Raw genomic sequence first — 23,513 nt, 5'->3', positions numbered from 1 at the left:
CCAGGTTTGTGTTTATTTCTGGTAGACTATTAGCTTTCACCAACTTAACATTTGAAATCTCTAGGAATCACCATCAACATCTAGTCATTTGTTATTTATCTGGGGGAACAAACTGAACCACACACTTTTTCAGTGGTGTTGAACAAGTCACTGAGGTGATGGTTGAGCCAGAAGCCACAAATTTTTTTTTATATATGCTACTCATTTGTCCATGTACTTCATGGGAGAATGACATACTTGTTTTACCACCATTAAGAACAGTACTGTATATTAAGGAAAAGTCAGATTTTACATTCTGAATAAAACCTGGCCAAAAAAATGTGTTATCAATATACAAACTCCCAGAAACTAGAAATCTTCAAAGACCCTAGCTTAAATCTTCTAAGATTAGAAATTAAGACTGTTCCAACACAAGCATTAAGACATTAAATAAAAATTTACCAAATATTTATGTGCAAGAACACTTGTAGCTCTTTAAGGCACAATCTCAGATATATTCTCAAGGAGACATAATGGGGATAAATACATACTTACATACTTGCAGCTGTAAGGTGAGGTATTTTTTCCTTAGAATTCTCTCAAAGGAGAATCACTATATTTAGTCCTTACAAAGTCTCTTATACTACAAGGCATTCTCTCAGTTGGTTAAGAAATAAAACACTGATTATTGAAATTTCTTTTTGAAAGACAATACTGCTCAGAGAAAATCTACACACTATAACAACCTCAATGCTAGTTTTTGATGCTTTTACATATCACCTGAGAGCAGTAGGTCAAATAACTTAGATGGAAAATGAAGATATTAGATAACTCAAAATGGTTCTAATCAGACCAAAATACATGTGAAATGTCCAATGTAAATTATTAAATGAGTCACCTCAAAAAGCAGTATTTCTAAGTTAACATTTTTATATATAATATGCCATCATTCTGAAAGTGGAACAAGCATGTATATGCCTCATGATATATGTAATAAGAAACAGCACCAATGAAGAAAACTTTTTAAAAAAGTAAATCAGTAAACATCAATCTAAGAAAGCTGCTAGATCTAAATACTGATTTATTAGAAATACGAGAAGAGAACATGCAAAATCAATAGATAATACAAGGATGCAACTGCCCAATCCAGAATATGGAAAAAAGAAAAAAATTCACCTCATTTCACTATCTATGAAATTTTGTTAGGAGGAGGGGAGAGGAAGGACTATTATATAAACTACAGGCTTAGAAGTCAAATATATTGTATAAACCTTGCTTGAATCCTGATTCTAACAAACCAACTATAAAAAAGACTTCTGAGAAAATCAGAGAAATCTAAATATAGAATGGGTATTAGATGATATTAAGGAATTTTATTAGCAGTAATAATAGTAAGATTGTATTTTTTACTAAGTTCTCATAAGCATGAGAATTTATGCTTAAACTAGCTATTGTCTGGGATTTGCTTTGAAATACTTTAAAAAAGTAAAATATAGGTATAAAGATTTCACACAGCGTTGCACATGGATGATCTAGTACTCCAAGGTATACTATACTATTCTACTTGAGTTTGAAAACTTCCATATAATATGGAAGTTAACAATTCCAGATAACAATATGACCAGCAGCCTTGTGAAGCACTTAAAGCCTTGTTAAGTATTTAAGCTGGGCTCTGAGGGATAGGTTAAGTTTTGGACACCCTCCCACACACCTTGAGACAAAACATTTATCAACTGCAGCCTGTAACGGGGGTTACTCTCTACAAGATTAACTAACTTATGATCCAAGCTGTTGTTTAAACCTAACATCACCTATTTCCTCAACTGCAGTTTTGACAAGGAGTATATGAAATTAAAAACAACAACAAAGAACTATTTCCAAATGAGCATAAACCTCTCTAGACTAATTTCTATCAGACACCATCCCTTAAAGAGAAAACAGAATTTACTGAGCACTTGATTTTATCCCAGTGATCACAGTAGGCATGTTATATTTAATTCTCACAACAATCCAGCAAAGTAGGTATTGTATTCCTAATTACAAACAAGAAAACTGTGCTCAACTTCTCTACCCTAGTAGACAAAGCTATTAAAATGGCAGAGGATTCAAGAATATGAAGACTCCAAAAGCTCTGTGCTATTTTCCACACCAACCAAGCATAAACCATCACTCTCTTCCCCAACTTTCCTTTTGTTGAACTATTCCAATCCCCTGGACAGCTCTGTCATTTTATCTCTTCATGTGCAAATCCTACAAATTCTTTTGGATTTGTTTGGCTCAAATGCCACTTTCTCCATTAAAACCTTCTCCAAATAATCTTTTTCTCAATTCTCCTGACATTTAATGTGTATTTTTCAATGTATTAATATCATCTTACCCATGAGAATTTAAAACCTCATCAGAATTATGTACCACAATTTTGCATACTGTTCTGGTTGTGCCAATGTTCAGTGAAATGTTAACAGTCATGAGGGAGGAGACCAAAAGGATACTAAATACTGTAATAAGGAGGGAAAGAAAATGATAAAATTATCAACTATACACCCACTAAAAGCATGAGATGGGTATATTTATGCATATATGGAAAAAATTTTAGACTATTAAGTGAAAAGTCAAGGTAAAAACCAGTGATTCTATCTTTCCACTTCTGTAAAATCAGGACACATGCATACGTATGTATACATGGAAAATAGAGTGATACAACCGCTAATAGTGGTCATGTCAGGAAAGAGATATTCATGATTTTTTTTTATAGTTCTATACTCTTTGAATACCTATATTTTAGAAACGTTTAAAATATATACATGTTAAAAATCACTAGGTAAGTTGGCTTGGAAAACAATATTGTATATGGTAGAACTCAAATATACATACATCTATACATGAAAAAGGTATCATGAGTTATAAAGAAACATAACAGAAAAACATCTTTTCAGTAAATTAACTATCACTTAAAAGAAAATATTCTCCAGAATTCCCTGAAGAACCAATGGTTACGACTTGCTGCTTTCACTGCTCTGGGGCCCAAGTTCAATCCTGCCCCTTATCTGTAACCTTCTAAGGGTTTTAAAGATGTTATGAAACAATTAACATGTATAAGCACACCTACTATAGCAATTACCTCTAGACACACCTTCATGATATTTTAGGTTTAAAAAAAAAGGAAACCCAATTTTTAAATCTATATATTCTATCATCTGATTTAAAGGAATTGCACTTCTGGTTAGTACTTATTTTTTTACCCTAATTCTTCGATATACTCTTCCAAAGTGTTCAAAAAAAATGGAGCAAAAATATTCATAAATTAAAATTCAACATATTTTACAGTCTGATTTACATATTTCTAGTTTTCAAAACATTTCACAGTATTGTTTTTTGCTTTGTAAGTATTCTTTGACAAAAGGTTAGGGAAGAAGAGGGGAACTGGCTTAAAAAAAATTCACAATTACTCCTACCACTCAAGACCATCATTGATCTAATTCAGAAATTCCCAAAGAAAGCCAAAACACTCCAGTTCTAGGCTATTATCTCATTCTATCATCAGTGTGAATCAGTAAGTTTAATCACTACAGGAAGCTACCTCTAAGTTTGGACTCTCAAAGGCTTAATACCTGGGGTGTTAATCATTCACTTGTGTCCTACTCTTTGCGGCTCCTCTGTCCATGGGATTCTTCAGGTAAGAATACTGCAGTGGACTGCCATTCCCTTCTCCAGGGGATCTTCCCAACCCACTTATCGAACCCAGGTCTCCTGCACTGCAGGCAGATTCTTTACCATGTGAGCCACCAGGGAAGACCACCTGGGGTAGAATACACTTCAATAAGATCGGTGATGGATCAAAGATGTGCTTTTTTCCGTACATATAGCGAGGACCTGTTAACTGACCCTCAGAAAACTAAATGTGCTAACACTTTGAAAATTCTTCATGTACCCCTCAGGGATATGAGCATCTCAGTGTTAAGGTCACTGGTTATCATATCCTTATAGTGCATGAGAATCTAGATAGGTTTGAAAACTACAAACACATCCCACCTATCTAAGACATATCTGAATTAGTCCTAGAAGGGAGACAGGCACAAATTTGGGGAGGCTTGCCTAGTGGCTCGGGGGGTAAAGCGTCTGCCTCCAATATGGGAGACCCGGGTATGATCACTGGGTTGGGAAGATCCCCTGGAGAAGGAAATGGCAACCCACTCCAATATTCTTGCCTGGAGAATCCTATAGATGGGAAAGCCTGGTAGACTACAGTCCACGGGGCTGCAAAGAGTCGGACACAACTGAACAACTTCATTTTTTTTCTTTCTTTCCTTCCGCTCTCCAAGTAATGCTTCCTTTTGCAGATAGGGTCGAGACCCTTATACATACCATACCACCTGTATCAGTTCAGTTCAGTCACTCAGTCGTGTCTGAACTCTGTGACCCCATGAACCACAGCATACCAGACCTCCCTGTCCACCACCAACTCCCAGAGTCCACCCAAACCCATGTCCATTGAGTCAGTGATGCCATCCAACCATCTCATCCACTGTGGTCCCCTTCTCCTCCTGCCCTCAATCTTTCCCAGCATCAGGGTCTTTTCAAATGAGTCAGCTCTTTGCATCAGGTGGCCAAAGTATTGGAGTTTCAGCTTCAACATCAGTCCTTCCAATGAACACCCAGGACTGATCTCCTTTAGGATGGACTGGTTGGATCTCCTTGCAGTCCAAGGGCCTCTCAAGAGTCTTCTCCAACATCACAGTTCAAAAGCATCAATTCTGTGGCACTCAGCTTTCTTTATAGTCCAACTCTCACATCCATACATGACCACTGGAAAAACCATAGCCTTGACTAGACGGACCTTTGTTGCCAAAGTAATGTCTCTGCTTTTTAATATGCTGTCTAGGTTGGTCATAGCTTTCCTTCTAAGGAGTAAGTGTCTTTTAATTTCATGGCTGCAATCATCATCTGCAGTGATTTTGGAGCCCAGAAAAATAAAGTCAGCCACTGTTTCCCCATCTATTAGCCATGAAGTGATGAGACCGGATTCCATGATCTTAGTTTTCTGAAAGTTGAGCTTTAAGCCAACTTCTTCACTCTCTTCTTTCACTTTCATCAAGAGGCTCTTTAGTTCTTCTTCACTTTCTGCCATAAGGGTGGTGTCATCTGCATATCTGAGGTTATTGACATTTCTCCCAGCAATATTGATTCCAGCTTGTGCTTCCTCCAGCCCAGCGTTTCTCATGATGCAGTCTGCATATAAGTTAAATAAACAGGATAACAATATACAGCCTTGACGTATTCCTTTTCCTATTTGGAACCAGTCTGTTTTTCCATGTCCAGTTCTAACTGTGGCTCCCTGACCTACATACAAGTTTCTCAAGAGGCAGGTCAGGTGGTCTGGTATTCCCATCTCTTTCAGAATTTTCCACAGTTTATTGTAATCCACACAGTCAAAGGCTTGGGCATAGTCAATAAAGCAGAAATAGATGTTTTCTGGAACTCTCTTGCTTTTTCAATGATCCAGCGGATGCTGGCAATTTGATCTCTGGTTCCTCTGCCTTTTCTAAAACCAGCTTGAACATCTGGAAGTCCTCAGTTCACGTATTGCTAAAGCCTGGCTTGGAGAATTTTGATCATTACTTTACTACCACGTGAGATGAGTGCAGTTGTGTGGTAGTTTGAGCATTCTTTGGGACTGCCTTTCTTTGGGACTGGAATGAAACTGACCTTTTCCAGTTCTGTGGCCATTGCTGAGTTTTCCAAATTTGCTGGCATATTGAGTGCAGCACTTTCACAGCATCATCTTTCAGGATTTGAAATAGCTCAACTGGAATTCCATCACCTCCACTAGCTTTGTTCGTAGTGATGCTTCCTAAGACCCACTTGACTTCACATTCCAGGATGTCTGGTTCTAGGTGGGTGATCACACCATCGTTGATTATCTGGGTCATGAAGATCTTTCTTGTACAAGGGTTTAATTCACAAGGACCCTAGTGATTTTCCAGCTAAAAGTTTTGTATCATTCATCATGTCATAACAGAAACAGAAGCCAGCACTAGAAGATCTATAATACAGTACCATGTTTGCCTCTAAATAGCTAAATGAACTCAAAGCACTTGAACACTCTGCTTGTTTTCCCATTTGCAAATGACAGTAACAATGTTTCCCTCATAAGGTTATTGTGGAGACTAGATAACATGTAAAATTGCAATATAGGTCCTCTCTAGTGTATTAACACATCATAATGAGTGAACATATTTTTTTTTTCTGTTTGAGAATCAATACATAATCCTTTGACAGTTATTTCTCTTCTGACAATTTAACTTACACAAACAACATAAAAGGATGAACTGAATAATGGTATTTACTGCAACATTTGCTTGCAGTAGTTCAAAAAAGAACCTAAACAAACAAACAAAAAAAAATGGATTAGCAAAAATAAAAAGTCATGTAGTATTACAGGTTATTAAAATTAAACTTACATGTACTAATACAATAAAATATCCATGATATTAAATAAAAACACCAGGTTGCCTGAGGTATGTAAACTGATCCATGTTTTGTTTAATAAAAGAGGGGCAAAGTATATGTTCGTGTGGAGTATGAAAAAATAAACACCCAAGTTTGGTTAGAGATTGGGTACTGCTGGCTTCATGCTTTTGTATTTCTGTGTTCTAAGGTTTGTAAGCAAAATAAATTGTTTTTTTAAAAAAGGTTCTATGTTAATACAGTTTAAATCTATTACAGTTTAGAAACTTTATCACAAAACAGAGTACAAGCAATCTTGTGCTACTTTCAATTTATTTTAGTACTAGGCTGAATGCCCAACAAATGAAGATCTGTCTCCAATGGTGATCTAGAAATTTTCAATTGTTACACATTATCAATTAGAGGCCACATAGCACCAAGGGGAAATAACTAAAAAAATCTTAATTAGGTTTTAACAGAGAATTAAAGGAAATCATTTAAATTCGTGATATCAGACAACTGGAAAAAGCAAAAACCATTTTAAGCAACAGATTTTAGTGCAACTTTTAGAAGATTTTCTTCTTCTGACAAAAATTTTCCAAAGTGTATTTCTTAATCACCAACGCACAGCATTCTTTAAAATAAGAGGTTCCTTGTCCAAAACACTTAGAAAACACTGCTCCCCAGCACCCATTTGCTCTTTTGCAAGCTTAGCACAAGGTCATTCTGGAATCCATTCTTTGTGATATTAGCATAGTAAAGGCTCTGAGATGTCCCACAATTAAAACTGCTTAACTGGGAATCCCCTAGCAGTCCAGTGGTTAGAACTCCGCACTTCATCTGCTGAGGGCCTACGTTTCATTGCTAGTTGGGGAACTAAGATTCCACAAGCCCTGAAGTGTGGCATGTACACATGCATAAATAAATCAATCTACTTCACTTTAAACCTAGTATGACTAACTTTCTATAAACATGTTAACACAAAAGATGATATTTTGAGAAGCAGTCATTCTAGTCTAGTTCAAAAAAAAGAAAAATGAATGAGCTATCTATTTCAATTTTCTTAACTTTTCTCTATGAAAAGTCATAACCTGTGACAGTTAAGTTTTTTAACTGTTTAGTTTATTGTGACTATCATGAACACTGTAAGAAAAATATGAGCAGTGCAAATTTTTGAGTTAAATATAAGGAAATCTTTTAGGTGATGAGTATGAATTGTGATTTTTTAAACAGGTTCCTCAAATATTCAAGAACAAGCCTTGAACTCATGATCTGCTTCCCAATCACTTTAAATTGAGATGACCATATCAATTTCCTAAAGATACAGAAGTAAAACAAAACAAAACCCTAGGCTCTTACTTAGATAACAACAAAAACTCAAAAGCACCTACACTGCAGTTTCTGAAAAGAGAAACCAAATGTATGTTAGTTTCAAGGACTACCAGTTTCAAGGTACATACCAGAAAAAGTGCTTGTGGTAGAAATAGTTGAATATAATCTAAATGAAATTCACTCTATACAAAATAAAAAATTCTGGAAGACACACCAAGTGATTCATAGGAAATGTACACAACAAAAACTAATCTTAGGAAAATATCTAAGCAAATATTAAATAACAAAAATAGTAAGTAAACTCAAGTTTAACTTCTAAAGTCATAAAGATGGGGGGACACAGTATATTATACAATGAAATTCTCAGTATCCAGTTCCTTGGAGACAATCTTTCCTTTTTTTTTTTTTTAACGAGATAATCTTATTTCTAACACTAAGCTTTAAAAGAAAATTCTTATATACAGTATTATAGAGAACTCAAGAGCTGTAACACAAAATATACTCTACAACTTGCTTAGCAGATGCAAGGTTTCATCATCTCATTTTTTAGCCAATCCTTCAGGGAAAGTCATGTGTCTAACTCCTCTAACATAATCCAGGGAAAGCGACTCACAGTAATTATGTTATGGGTTCCTGGACAATAATGGTCTAAATCTTTCCAAGATATTATCTCCAAAGTCTTCACAGAATTGTTCAAATTTAAAATGGCCCTTAAATCCAGTGGGTCTCTACCTATATCTGCAGTCAAATCTTTTCCCTACCTCCCCTTCTGGCTCTGCCATTCTCCCTATCTGGGTCACTACACACACTAATCCCTCTGGCTAAATGCCATTTCACCCATCTCTTGACTAAATTAACATTTCTAAGTCTTCTTACAGTCCACTTGACCTCTCCTGGAAAGCTTCTCCTGAACCCCCCCAGTGTCTACCTACCTGAGTCCACAGCACTTCTGCAACACCACCTAGGGTGGCACTTAGTGTCCTGCACTGTGTAAACATGAGTTTTATCAACTTCCCCTCCACTGTAAACATAACCTTATAGTTGCAGTAAAACAGTAAGACCAGAGACCACTGCCCCACCAACATCTAAACACTAGCACATGACTGGCCTGCCTGCAAACCTCAAAAAATGAATGCAAGTTTCTGATACTCTAGCTTGATGAAATGATACAACTTAGATACAATCCAGAGTAACAAATGGACTGAATGGGAACTAATACTCCATGAGTACCTTCTTAACCAGACTTAGAATAAAAATTAGCAAACGATTTATCTTTGAGTACTCCTATTTTTGCTTGTATAGGTGCCACATAATTTAGAGTTTAAATAAAGACTGAGGATGCACAAACACAAACTGGATGAAAAGCAATCAATTATATTCCTACTGCAAGGTGGTCCAAGAAAACATCATAGGAAACCCTGAATTTCTAAATTCTCTACATTTCAAATCTTAATTCTGGTTATGTTGAATCAGTTTTAAATGACTCAGGTTTTGCCATGGAAAGTGTAATGTTTTTGCATTTAATCACGCTAAAAGTGCTAATAAAATACTATGTGTGTGTGTCTTACTCAGTCATGTCCAACTCTTTGCAACCTCATGGACAGTAGCCCACCAGGCTCGTCTCTGTCCCTGCAATTCTCTAGGCAAGAATACTGGAGTGGGTTGCCATTTCCTTCTCCAAGGGATCTTCCCCACTCAGGGATCGAACCCATGTCTTCTGCATTGGCAGGCAGATTTTTTTTTTTTTTAAACCACTGAGCCACCCGGGAATCTATTTTATACAGTTAAAGACTATCTCCCACTGATTCCCTAGTAAGTCTTTCAGAAAGTGTCTAAAATCAGAGATCACCACTTAAGAGATCCAGAACTTGCTACTCTTGACATAAAATGTTCCACAAACAGAAACCACAAAGACATCTCTAAAATTAAGTCTCACATACTTTTTTGGGGGGACTTAAAAAAACCAACCCCTTCTCACACTATTTTTTACGTACTCTGGAAGTCAGCTACAGATTTTATTCTCCTAGGCAGGCACTGAGTAGATGGTTTTGTACTGTCACTTTATAGTCAATTTCACCAGAACTCTTCCAGGAAGCAGAATTTTGCGATCCAAATACACATATCATCCTAGGAAGGTGAAAATGACTGCCTTTTCTGTCCCACTTCCAGTTAAAGTATTCTGACACCCTAACTATCCCTTTTCCCTTCACACTTCTTAGGCGCTTTTGTATCTGACAGGTACGGTAAAATTCTGGAATATGTATGTAAGGTGGACACAATCTGGATGTTTTCCAGTACTGTAAAATGTTTTATCTCTTCACAAGATAATGGTAAGAGAATAAGAAGTGAAAATCTGTGATATGTCTCTAAGCACATTGCTATGTGAAAATCTGAGAAGCAGCAGCATGTATCATGCACCTACCTATGTATTAATTCCATACAGCATTTCACTGGAAAAGTGTGAGAATATTATTTCTCTGTAAATTCACTTTTTCTACTACAAAAGCAACAACTAAATAAAAATGTCTTCTATCTATATTGCTAAATATAAAAATCACTATTTAAGTATTAGTTTCTAAATAATAGGGTTTGAAGAAACCTTTTTCCCACCACATCATAGGGTTTGAAGAAACCTTTTTCCTGCCACATCAGAATTCAGGAGTGAGAGACATAGGAGTTAAGACTGATGGCAATCCAAATAGCTCCTTATTTCTGAAAAGCAAAATCTAAACCTAGACAAAGACAGCATCTTAACAACCACACTTCATAATTATCCTAATCCACTCACAGGTAGCACTGGACAACCACAGTCCTCCTCCAGAAAGGGACAGAGTCTATCACTGGTGACCTCAGGAAGAAGCAGAGTGCTTTCTGCAAGGGGGCAGGCTCCCAAAGAGTAAGGGGAAAGGGGCTGAGCCATATACTTGATCAGTTCCTTCTTATAAACTCATCAAAAGGAAAAGTGAGAAGGTGGACAATAGGAGCAAGTCAGACTATTTTTATGCTTTCTAAAAAACAGCAAAAAATCTAGTATGTAACAAGTCAATTTACAATGTTACAGGTACAATTATTATCTTAATCATACCTGTCAGTAAAATGGCCTCAAACTGTGAATGCAAGCTGAACAAAGCCATTCAGATATTTCAAGTAGGTATCCACAAGTTATAAAAACATGAAAAAATACAGAGTGTTTTCCTGTCTTAGAAACCCAACAAATTCAAAGGTCGCTGAATTACGGAAGTACAAAGATACAAAGTACAAAGAACTTGAGTCTAGGAGACAGAATCAACCTCCACTTAAAAGTATGAAGATCCTATCAGTATCAATAAAAAGGAGGCAGTCTGGTCACAGAGAAGATTGGCTTTGGATTGTCACACCTGGCCTTAATCTCTGAAAGTCATGACTTCTGTTAACTTGGTTAGTACCTACACAGGAAGTAAACTACATAGGAAGATAAATTATCTTTCAACACAGGAAAGATTTATAAACAAGTATGGAAGGTTTAAGAGAAACAAAATCCTAATATTAGTATCTGTGTTAAGACTGCTTATTTGGCTTATTACATACTTGTAATGCCTAAAAAAACTGACCTATTAAAGTGACAACCTTGTATGACCAATTTAAATGTGGCAGTATTTAGGCTTTAAAAAGCTGAAATTTTATTAATATCAAACATCTAGGAGAACTTTAGACTCAAAATAAGAAAATTATGTATTAAAATTAAAGTTTAAATTGTCTGAAGATATTTGTTAATTGTAAATGTAACCTGAAGAGTTATTGTGCAAATAAGAAAAATGAACTTTAAAAGTGAAGAACCAGGATTCTGAAATATAACTTTAATTTTTTTTTTTTAACATGGCTTATCTCATACAAAACCCGCCCTCCGGAACATCAAAAGACAATTCTAAACAACTCAATGTCACCAGAAATTGGGCTTTTTAAAAGACATGCTTGAAATAAAGGAAACGCCAGCAACTATTTAGGACGACTGTACAGATAAAGCAAATCATTTTTTTTTAAAGCAGGGTATTAAAAAACTAAGAACAGAAACTTAGCCAATTAAAACTCTTTTATGTTTGTGTTTTTAACCGGATTCCTAGCCAGAAATCCTTAAATCATCCTCCAGTGCTCCAGGTCACATGGTGAAGAGTCACCTATCAAACACGAATCTAAGCAGTAAACAAGTCTACTGAAATTCTTAGGTAACACCCTTTATTAAAATGTTCTTGATATACCTTTCCAAGTACTACATTTCTCTGAAACATTTAAAAGCTTTTTTCCAGTACAGCTTCCCCCCCCCAAAAAAAACCCTTTGCCCCTATGTCTGTCACCAATTTTTAAGCTAAAATCTTACAAAGTACTAAGTCCAGATTTTAACACGGTTCTCTTAGTAACATGATTAACCCCTCAATTCCCATCCTATTCAAACGTTTAAATGTGTCAGAATGAAAAGCTAAGAAAAGTTGGTTTTCCCTACCTGTGGTCTCGGAAGTTAACACTAACTTTAACACGTGTGTTTGGGCAAAAAAATTTTAACATGTTCCCCAAACTTGGCCCAGTTCAAATACAAAACAATGGCTAAAATGAGTGAAGTTTTAATCTCTTCTTTGGTTTTAATTTTTACACATTTCCCTGAGTCTCGATATCGGTTCCAGTTAACAAAAACACAACACTCCTCACCAATGGCACCTAACACAACGAACCCATAAGCCCTACAACGTCTCTTTCGTCCCTACACCTGTCTGCCGGAAGCTATTCCTGGACACGCTCGGGACCTCAAGCATTCATCCCCACACTTGTTTTCATAAACCCGCTCCTTCCTCTTCACCCACTTCCAACTCGCATGCTTCTCGGATCCACCCGGCCGCTCTCCCCCCGCACGTTCCGAGCCTTTAAGGGCTGGGCAGGCGGACAGCTCGATCTCTAACCCTGGGACCAAGAAAGGGACCTAGAAAGAGCCGGGAGGGCCCCCCCCCCCCAAACTCCGCGAGGCTCAGACGCAGGGAGGAAAGGAAGCGGGAAAGGCGTGAGCACTCCCCCCGCAACACACACACTCACGCTGAGCGCACACCCCCTTCCGGCACCCCCCTCCCCCTGCATTGTGCGAGCGGGCCCCAGGCCGCGGCCGTCCTGAGTTGCCTACGGGCCCCGTCCGCCCTCCCGCCGGCGGGTTGCCCCCAGCCGAGACCGCCACACAAAGCCCGGGGAGCCGCCCCGCGGCGCCAGAACACGGGGAGAGGGGTGCAAGCGCGACTGACTTACGGGGCTGCTGCGGCCGCGCTGCCTCAGCCGGGGACACCGACCGTTGGGCACACGGCGGCGTCGCTCTTGGCCGTCCTCCCCCTCCTCCGCCTTCGGTGGCGGCAAGATCTTCTTTCTCCACCTACCTCCCTCCCCCCCACCCCACCTCCTCCTTCTCCTCCCCCTCCTCCTCCTCCGAACCACCGAAGTACCGAGGGTGAGACACAGAGACTCACAACAACATGGCTGCCACCGCCGCCTCCCCTCCCCTCCCCTCCCCCCGGCCCACCGGGCGCGCGCAAAGCACTCCGGGAGAAAAGGGAAGGGAGGGAGGCAGTGGCGGGGCGAGGCGGGGGGCGGGAGTGCTCACCAAGGTGCCGCTCCTCTCAGTGGCTTCCGACGCTTCTCCCGCGCTCCAGGCGCCCGCCGGCGGCAGCTCTGCGCGTGCGCACGTTCTCCGCGCTCGCGCGTTTCGGCCGTCCCTCCGGCGTCTGCGTCCCCGCCCTCACCTTTCCAGCTCGCGGCTGGACCTGAGCTCGGCTGAGGCGGCGGGCGGGAGCGCGCGCCGGGCTCGGGCAGCGCAGGCGTGGTGTTTTCGAACGCTGCTGTCGTGTCCGTCTTCTCGCGTGGGGCCTAGTCTTCCGAACTCGCTGGCCTTGCGCTTCCTGTCCAGTAGTTCATTGTTCTTCCCCGCACACCCCGACTGCCTTGTGAGGGTGTCAGCGCCCTTCCCATCGCGGTGCAGTCCTCTCACTTTCGAAGTGCCGGCGCCCACAAGACCCGGACCAGTAATCCAGGCCCTTAGGTTTCACCCTTATCCTCACCCCGAAGGAAGACGGTGGGACGGACGGGCGGGCGGAGACACGAGTGTGGAGAAGTGGACTTATGCGGGGGGCTGCCCCCCCCCCCCAACCTCTGTGCTTGGCCCGGTAAACAAAGGAAACTCGGGTGTTCTGCTAGGCCAGGGATTCTCTCTCGCGGCTGCTTCCCACGTCTGGATTTCTGTAGCAGGCCTTTTATTAGCCTTCCTGTGTTCAGCCTCAGCTGCTGTAAATATCAGGTGTGGTGTGCTTGATATTTAAGGTGGTCATTGAACGTGTCGCTGACAGTGATGCCTGACAGACATTTTAATCATCTGGAAGCTCATTAGAAATGCAGAATCTTGGCCCCACTCCAGAACTTGGTGAATCAAAATCTTCATTTTAACAAGATTCCCAGGCAATTGCTCTACACAATGAATTTGAAGAAGCATTGGTGATCCAATCATAATAATTCCATCTCAATAGGAACTATTTCTGCAATGAGTGTGTCATCCATTTAAAGCCAATGAGACACAAAGGTGCCAACTCAGAGCTTTGGCGGGGTGGGGGCGGGGGGGCGGCTCTGTAAGGAGCCAGTCTCTCCTTCTGAATGTATAAGAGCAAGAAAGCATGTTGCCTCAGTTCCTGCTGTCAGGCATCTTATGACCACAAGGGAACCTAGACTGGGGTCAAGTAGCCTACTCAAAGTGTTCATTCTCCTCTTTTAGAGTAACAGATCTGGTGGGACAGAGGAGGCATAGGACGAACAATTGTCCTTTGCTTTCCAGCCACATGCATTGCATCTCAGGGTTATGTCTATGTGGCCTGTTGAGACAAGTGCTTCTCAACTATAGTTGCATGTCAGAATCACCTGGTCAACATTTTAAAGATCTCAATTTCCAGGCCCCATCCCAGAGATTTTTATTTAATGGGTCTGAGCGGAGACACTGATGTTTTTGAAAAGCTCTTCAGTGGTTATGCTGCGTAGCGATTGAGAACCACCAGCTTAGATAACATTTTGCAGCATAATACTATTTCAGTATTCCATATGCAAATACCTGCTTTCCACTGGGACTGCTCGCTCAAGAAACTTCTTGTAAACTCCTTTTATAACTTTGTGGTTTTAATAAAAATCATTTAAGCCTTTTATAGAAGCTTCAAGAAATAAAGAAAAGCTCCAGGAAAACGAGTGAGTAGTTTATCCCTTCTCCAGTGGATCTTCACAACCCAGGAATTGAACCAGAGTTTCCTGCAGAGTTTCCAGGCAGATTCTTTACCAACTGAGCTATCAGGGAATCCTAAAGAAAAGCTCAAATCACCCCAATTTTAATATCTCAGAAATACTACAAATAACCACTGTTGGTGAACGCCATTATTACATAGATAAATACAGATAGAAAGGTGGATAGAGAGCTACATATGTAGAGTGACTGTAACAGGGGTAAGCTCAATCTGCACATGTTGTTTTTAAAGTACAGTGTTGAATTTAGTCTTAAATTTAACTGAAGGATCTACTCAGATGCATGTTTCTTCACTGCAAGAGAAACTGACTTGTAAGAAGTTTCTCAAAGGTTAAACACAATTATAAAAATCATTAATAGGGCAGAGTAACTTTTTCAAACTACGTGCTTCAATATTGGTCACTACTGAGTTCCCTGCTATGAAAGATAGATCTGCACACTTTCAGTTCCTTCTACCTCTGTCCGGCACTTCCTAATTTTTTGCTTATATGATTTTTCACTTTCTCAGGGTTTATAACATTGACATGCTATTTTAATCCATCATTTCCTACTGATTTGTCTTAATTTCAGCATTTAAATGTATTTTTCTTTAATTTTTTAATTAAAGTTTAGTTGATTTACAATATTGTGTTAGTTTCTGGTGTATAGAAAGTGACTCAGTTATATATATATGTTGTTGTTTTTTTTTTCAGATTCCTTTCCCTCATAGTATATTACAAGATACTGGATATAGTTCCCTGTGCTATATAGTAGGATCCTGTTGTTATCTAGTTTATATAGTAATATGTATCTGCTAATCCCAAACTCATAATTTATTCTACCCCCTGCCCCCCATTTCCCCTTTTGGTAACTGTAAGTTTGTTTCTATGTCTGTAAGTCTATTTCTACTTTGTAAATAAGTTCATTTGTATCTTTTTTTTTTTTTAGATTCTACATGAGTGATATCACATGATATTTGTCTTTCTCTGTCAGACTTACTTCACTTAGTATGATAATCTCTAGGTCCATCCATGTTGCTGCAAATGGCATTATTTTGCTCTTTTTCATGGCTGAGTTATATTCCATTATACATATATACCACATCTCCTTTACCCATTCATTTGTCAATGGACACTTAGGTTGCTTCAGTATCTTGGCTATTGTAAATAGTGCTACTATGAACATTGGGGTGCATGTGTGTTTTTAAATTAGTGTTTTCTCTGGATTATATTTGCCCAGGAGCAGGATTGCTGGATCATATGCTAGCTCTATTTTTAGTTTTTGACAAGTCTCCATACTGTTCTCCTTAGTGGCCACACCAATTTACATTCCTGCCAACAGTCTAAGAGGGCTCCCTTGTTTCTGCACCCTTTTCAGTTAAAAGTATTATTGTTCCAGTGCACCAGGCGGGCCTGGTGCACTGGGAAGATCCAGAGGAATCGGGTGGAGAGGGAGGTGGGAGGAGGGACCGGGATGGGGAATACATGTAAATCCATGACTAGTTCATTTCAATGTATGACAAAAACTACTGTAATGATGTAAAGTAATTAGCCTCCAACTAATAAAAATAAATGGAAAAAAAGGTATTATTGTTTATTGCTTCTTAATTTCTGACTTCATTTTGATTTAGCAGTATGGATTTTGTCATGGATCAGCCTCTTGTTGTTGTTTAGTCTCTAAATCATGTCTGACTCTCGCGACCCCATGGACTGTAGCCTGCCAGGCTCCTCTGTCCAAGGAATTTCCCAGGCAAGAATACTGGAGTGGGTTGCCGTTTCCTTCTCCAGGGGATCTTCCAAACCCAGGGATCAAACCCATATCTTCTGCATTGCAGGCGGGTTCTTTACTACTGAGCCAACTTGGAAGCCCGTATCAGCCTCTACTTGGGTTATAAACCACCCTCAATGATCTTTTCCTATATCCCACTTCTGTGGGTTAGTCAGATGGGCTGCATTCAACTGGGAGTTTCAGCTGATGTCTCCTGGACTCACCTATGTGATTGCAGTTGGCTAGCGGCTGACCAGGGAGCCTGGGCTCCGATCTGGTGGTCAGCGAGGCCCTTTGTAGCCCCCTCCCGCAAGCTTGCTCAGGCTTGTTCATCCCTCGGAGAGGGAGTTTGGAAGTGGCACTGTCCCCTGAGGCTTAGGCTTGGACCTTATATAGTGTCCCTTCCAAGTCATTGGTCAAAGCAAATTATAAGCCAGCATGGATTTAAAAGATAAAGAAATAGACTTTACCTTTTGATGAGAGAAGCTTCAGAGAATTTGTGTCCATTTGCAGTCTTTCATGATAGTTTCCTATTCCCTAGTTATTTCATGCTTGAAAATGTCTTCCTGTTTTATTTAAACTCAAGCAACAACTATTCTTGGGTCTTGCTGTTTTTCCCCTCAGGACTTTGCAAACATTGCTTTTAGTGAAAAGTCTTGTGGAAAACCTGAGGCAGATTTGATTTTAACCTACTTAAGAATTTTTTCTGTACTTTTGAATTTCAGTGTCTTAACAACAATGTATTTCACAGTCAATCAGTCTCTAACATATTTTCCTGATATTAAAACATAACCTTGATGTTTGGAAGTTGAGGTTTTTTAATCATTTCAGGGAAATTATTGTGTGTAATAGCTCTGAATATTATTTCTGTGATCTTTGATGGATTCTCTACTTCAGGGACAATGATTATTCTTATTTGAAACATTTTGTACCACTACTATTGTAAAACTAATGTAGAGATACTATTAAAAAGAATTTACGTGGTTGCAGGATCTTAGTTCCCCAACCAGAATTGAACATGGGCCCCCAGCAGTGAAAGCTCTGAATCTTAACCACTGAACTGCCAGGGAATTCCCTAAACAGAATTTTTGAAAAACAAACAAAAACTTGTCCTCCACATGTGTCATCTCCTTACTAATTTCTTTAATATCTTTGTCTTTTTCTTGAGAATTCATTATATTTAAATCAAGCCTTTTCATCAAGTTATTAATTCAGCTTTCAGTCAAATGGTACAATGGTGCAGTGTTGCAGTGTTGTTTTGGTTTCAGGGTTCCCTCAATCCTCCAGTCTTCCTTTTCATCTCATTTTAGATTGTTATCCTTATCTGTATTGAGTGTTAATCTATTGTCTTTCAGCTCCAAACTTTGTGCTGCTTAGGCTGGGATCCTGCAAAGAGCACTTCTTTACCAGCTGGCTCCCCGAGGTAGATATTGCCAGTTGTGGGCACTTGGAGAGAGATTAAAAGGTCAGAGAAAGGAGAGGCTTCTTGCCCCTTCTAGTTCTCATGTTATTCCTGTCAGAATGATCTCAAAAGAGCACTTCAGCTCAACTGTAGAAGTTGGTTCTCGTTTCTAACACCTATACACACTCCCAGAACTGGACAGTTCACCCTTCAAAGTTGTACACAGCCGCTGGCCAGGGCCCCGCCTCAGACAGAGGTCTAAGGCCCAGTTCCTGGGGCCTCTTTTCTAAACTCCTGAGTAGGAGTAACTGGGGTGCACACTCCAAGGAGGTCCAAGTCCCCTGGTATTTACAACTCTGTGCTACCTCACTCACCCTTTCAGCTCTTGAATGCCAGTTTAACCAATTCCCTGTGTTAAACTCTCTGTTAAAGTAATTAATGTGGTCTCTATTTTCCTGACTGGGCCTGAGTTGATACATCATCTGGAACTTACATTCTTGAAGTCATGGTATTAAAATATAACATAAACATTTACAGAAAGTGTGGCTGTTTCTTTTCTTTCTGTGTTCTCATGCCTTCATTGTCAGTTTTTTCTGAAGCTTATTTTTTGTTTTAATGGGTCTCTTCTTAGAAACTTTGCTGGCTCTTATTTTTAAAGCAGTTTTATTAAGCTACGACTCACAGGTCATACAGTTTGCCTTTTAATGTGTACAATTGAATAGGTCTTAATTTTTCCACAGGTATTTGCAGTCATTAGCCCAGTCAATTTTAGGATATTTACTTCACTTTAAAAATAAAACATACCCTTAGGCTACCACTCTACGCACCCTCATATCTCCTAGCCCTAAGCAACCACTAACTTACTTTTTATCTGTGTGTATAGTTTGCCTATTCTGGACATTTTATATAAATGGATGTGGGGTTTTTGTGTGTGTGACTGGAATCTTTCACTTAGCATAATGTTTCAAGGTTCATCTGTGCTGTAGCCTGTGTCAATACTTCATTCCTTTTTATGGCCAAATAATTTCATTGCAAAGATATACCACATTTTATTTATCCATTCAATTGATAGACATCTGGGTTGTTTCCATCTTTTATCGGTACACTGCTGTGAACATTCATGTACAAGTTTTTATTAAGTAGTGCTTCTGTTCTTTGATTATGGTTACTCAGAGAGATTTGCTATCTTTTGTGTGATGTATTCCTCCCTGCCTTGCCCCCTGTGGTACATTTGCCTAATGGAAAGACCACTTTTATTTTCTTGCTATTCACGCTCACCCTGGGCAGACCTGGCAGGCTCTCTTTTGCTTTGCATGACTGCCAGTAAAATCTCTGATACTGTTCTCACTCATCTGGGATTAAGATGTCTTCCCTTAAAAACTGTCATTTGAGTACTGGGTATAGTTTGAAGCCACTTTTCTGTAGCCCCAGGAAACCATGGTGGGAGAGGGAAAGAGCTCAGTCAGCACTAAGTTGTTGTTTTTTTTTTTGTTTTTTTTTTTCTGCAGCATGATCTAGATTCTGGTTACTCAGTAGAGAGTCTCTTGAATGTTCTCTGCCAAGGCCAGTGCTGGGTGAAAGATCTATTCCACTCACCTGGGCTTCAGCTTGTTCTGTTAATTAAGAGTGTCCTGAAGATGGTGACCTGTGGTGACAAGCTCTTTGCTTCCTGGCTTGCCCCATCATTGCAGCCTCATCTATTAGAGTCCTGTCTCACCATTAAAGTGGAGCAAGACCCTGGCCAGCCCATACACAGCTGAAATAAGCCACCTTCCCCTTCCAGGACAGAGCCAAATTTCTTAAGGAATTGTATAGTTGTAGAGGTGTGGGTTTGGGCTTCCCCATTGGCTCAGTGGTAAAGAATCTGCCTGCCAATGTAGGAGACATAAGTTGAATCCCTGGGTCAGGAAAATCCCCCAGAGAAGGAAATGGCAACCCACTCCAGTATCCGTGCCTGAAAAATTCCATGGACAGAAGAGGCCAGCATGCAGTGGAGTCACAAAGAGTTGGACACAACCGAGTGACTAAGCATGAGCACACAGCAAGAGGCGTGGTTTATAACATTTATTTTCAAAATTACGAAGAGAAATTTTTCTTAGATGTTCTTTATCTGCTGAATTTCCATAGCATGGATTAATCCCTTGCTCTCAAAGTGAAGCCTCCAGTCTCAAGCATAGCATTTCTCCAAAGCTTTTATTTCCAATCTCGAAGTCTTTTCCACAATGGTATTCTAAGGAACACATGGCTTGAATTCCACTCCTTGCCCTAAAGCTGATACAAAATAAATACACTCCATGCTGCCCCCTCCCTCAACCCCTCATCCGAACCCCACCCTCCCACCGCTGCTGTCAACTAAACCTTGACTGCCAATTGCTCTTCCATGACAGGCAATTAAACAATGGAGATCTGGATTGTGGTATGTTTTGGGTTCTGGGAACACTTGTTCTAGCTTGGATAAGCTGTGGTGGCTATGGGTTTATTTGCTTGTGTTCTCTAAATGTTTGTGCCTAAAGCCAAGGCAGTTGTGATCTCATGCATTCTGTTGCCCTTGAAGGAGAGGCCAACTGAATATTAGAAGGAGAGCCAGAGGCATATCCCTGAATATAAACATGCCTGGGTAGGGTGGGGTTCTCCCAGCTTTTCATGGTTTTTCAGAGGGAAATCCTGGCCATTTGGGCATCATGGAGGGTAACAGTCTTCTTCGCTTGAAATAAGAAGGGTAGATCCTAGAGACTGTGAGATCTGACTTTATCCAATGTCTCTGACCAAGGCAAGGGCAGAACTGGAACAAGAGACCTTGTACTATCTCAGACTTCCATAATTCCCAAAGTCTGACTTGCATTCCATTGGGGTGATTTCTGAGGCAGTGAGGTGAGTCAGGGAGTCAAACGATGCTCATAAATTCAAAAATAAATAACCATCTGTCCATAGTGTCTATGAAAATCTGCTAGAATCTTCTGCTTTATAGATTGCCAGGGATGGAGATTTTGAAAGTAGATTGTATTTTCTCATTTTGTCATTAAACGAGAAATGCATGTTTTTTCCATGAGAAAAAAAAAAACATATACAGATTATTGAGAATGTTCTAGTACTACACCAGGCTCACTGTGAAATTGTGACTTATAATAAGAAATATATATTTGCTTGTAGGCTGCATTCCTGGCATAGAGCTCCTAAAACCCTTGGAATTTTCTACATGAAAAGAGAAATAAAGGTTTTTTTAGCTATTCATAACAAGCCTCTTTCAACCACACGTGAGTTTACATTTGTGAAAGTGACTTTTGGAAAACTTCTAAGGATGGAGGTTGGCTGGTTGCCAGGGCAACTGACTGGGTAATCAAGATAAAAGATTGAAACTTTCAACCCCACCCCTTGATCTCCAGCAGAACTAGGAGGGACTGAAGATTGAATTCAATCACCAACTTTAATAATTTAAGCAATCTTGTCTACAAATGAAGACTCCAAAAGCCCTAAACAACTGGGGTTTGGGGAAATTCCGGGTTGGTGAAGATGTTGAGGTGCCAGAGGATGGCACATGTGGAGAGGGTGTGGAAACTCTGCACCCCTTTCTCTGTGCCCCATCCTAGGCATCCCTACCACCTGGCTGTTCTGAGAAGTATTCCTTTATAAATAAACTGATAATCTATTTACCAGTAATAACTAGTAAAACTAGTAAACTATTTTTCTGACTTTTGTGAGCCTCTCCAGCAAATTATCGAAGCCAAAGAGCTCATTGTGGAAACCTGGGAACCTCTGATTTGTAGCCAGCAGGCCAGAAGCACAGGTGACAACCTGGACCTGTGATTGACACCTGAAGTGGGGGAGGGTGGAGCAAGTCTTCTGGGACTGGCCCTTAACCTGTAGAGTCTGCCCTAACACTGGGTAGAGAGTGTCAGAATTGAATGAATTATGTTAATAGGACACCAGTTAACATCCAGAGAGAATTGGAGAATTGCTTGGTGTGAGAACTACACCCCTCGCCCCCCACACACATATTTGGTGACAAGAAGTGAAATATTAAGAGTAACAGAGGGAGAAAAGAGTTTTTTTTCTTTAGTTGGTACATAGAGGAAACAAAGGCTTCCCAGATGGCTCTCGTGGTAAAGAACCCGCCTGTCAATGCAGGAGACATAAGAGATGAAGGTTCAATCCCTGGTTTGGGAAGATCCCCTGGCAGAGTGCATGGCAACGCACCTCCGTATTCTTGCCTGGAGAATCCCAAGGACAGGAGCCTGGCAGGCTACGGTCCATAGCGTCATAAAGAGTTGGATGTAACTGAAGGGACTTAGCACACATGCAGAGGAAACAAAGAGTTTTTCCTATTCACTCAACCTCAGTGTTCATGGTCCCCGGTGTGCTGCCTGTGTCAAAGGGGCTTTAAGTTCCCCCTGCATCCACCCACATCTCTGATGCTCACAGAGAGGGCTGATCCTAGAGAACTTATCCAACACTGAATTATCCTGTTGCATTGTCTCGCCTGGTCAATAAATAGAGCCAACATTCAGCATTTCGTAGAACATATTAGACAGAAACAAATTCTCCTTTGAAATACAGACATAAGGAAAAACTAAGAATCCTTGGCCATGAATAGTAACAAATGGTTTGAAGCAAGAAGTTAATGTCCCAGGGACTTTCCGGACAATCCAGTGGTTAAAGACTCCGCCCTTCCATTGCACAGAGGGAGGGGAGGGGGCGTGGAATGGGTTGGATCCCTGGTCCAGACATCAGGGGCCAGACACCAGACACTCCCCCCTCTGGGAACTAAGATCCCGCATGCCCTGCAGTGTGGCAAAAAAAAAAAAACAACAGGTAAAACACCCTGGAGCAAACTACATCAAGATGGGACAATCTCAGCGTGGGCCCCAAAGTTGGACATGGAGCAATCCTGAGGGGAAGACATTAATCTCTTGGCCACATTAGTTACACATTTTTACCAGCTTCTAAGTGAAGAGAAACTGAGGGCAAAGATCAGAACCTTCTGGCCTGTGTTTATAATTCAATGTCCGTGGGAATCTAGAGCGAATAGATTGTGGTCCTCATCCCTCAGTTTGTGCTCCTTGTTTTCAACTAATCCTTTTAGTGTCTACACACCGTTCCACATAATCTCAAGATTTCGCTATAGATAATACAGAGCTGAGTGAATCTTATTGAACTGTTCAAGTCGAAGGCTAGTGCATGCATTAGTTAAAATTAAGATGAGTAAATGCTCTTTCAGGCTCCTGCTTTAATGAGATTCTCAGTGGGCCTTACGGTGGTACATGCATCTCATGATACACACCCGTGTACGTGTGCTGACCTGCGTCTGCACCCACATGCCCACCAGCA

General features: G+C 40.3%; 1 protein-coding gene across 6 annotated transcripts in view; it reads right to left on the bottom strand.

The window, feature by feature from the left end:
* Positions 1–13,397, bottom strand: part of PUM2 (pumilio RNA binding family member 2) — a 97,206-nt gene extending 83,809 nt beyond the window's left edge. For 3 of the 6 annotated variants that reach the window (XM_020898283.2, XM_020898286.2, XM_020898287.2), the window contains exon 1: positions 13,021–13,155. The gene's annotated coding sequence lies outside the window, so the exon portion shown is untranslated. Of the gene's footprint in view, positions 1–13,020; positions 13,157–13,369 lie in introns of those variants that run through there. The other 3 variants (XM_020898279.2, XM_070451309.1, XM_020898280.2) reach the window with 2 other exon arrangements.
* Between the last annotated feature and the right edge of the window lie 10,116 nt (positions 13,398–23,513).

Source organism: Odocoileus virginianus, chromosome 2, assembly GCF_023699985.2.
Source record: "Odocoileus virginianus isolate 20LAN1187 ecotype Illinois chromosome 2, Ovbor_1.2, whole genome shotgun sequence".
NCBI lineage: Eukaryota > Metazoa > Chordata > Mammalia > Artiodactyla > Cervidae > Odocoileus > Odocoileus virginianus.
The sequence above is the reverse complement of the archived record's forward strand: the minus strand, read 5'-3'. Positions and strand labels throughout refer to the sequence as shown.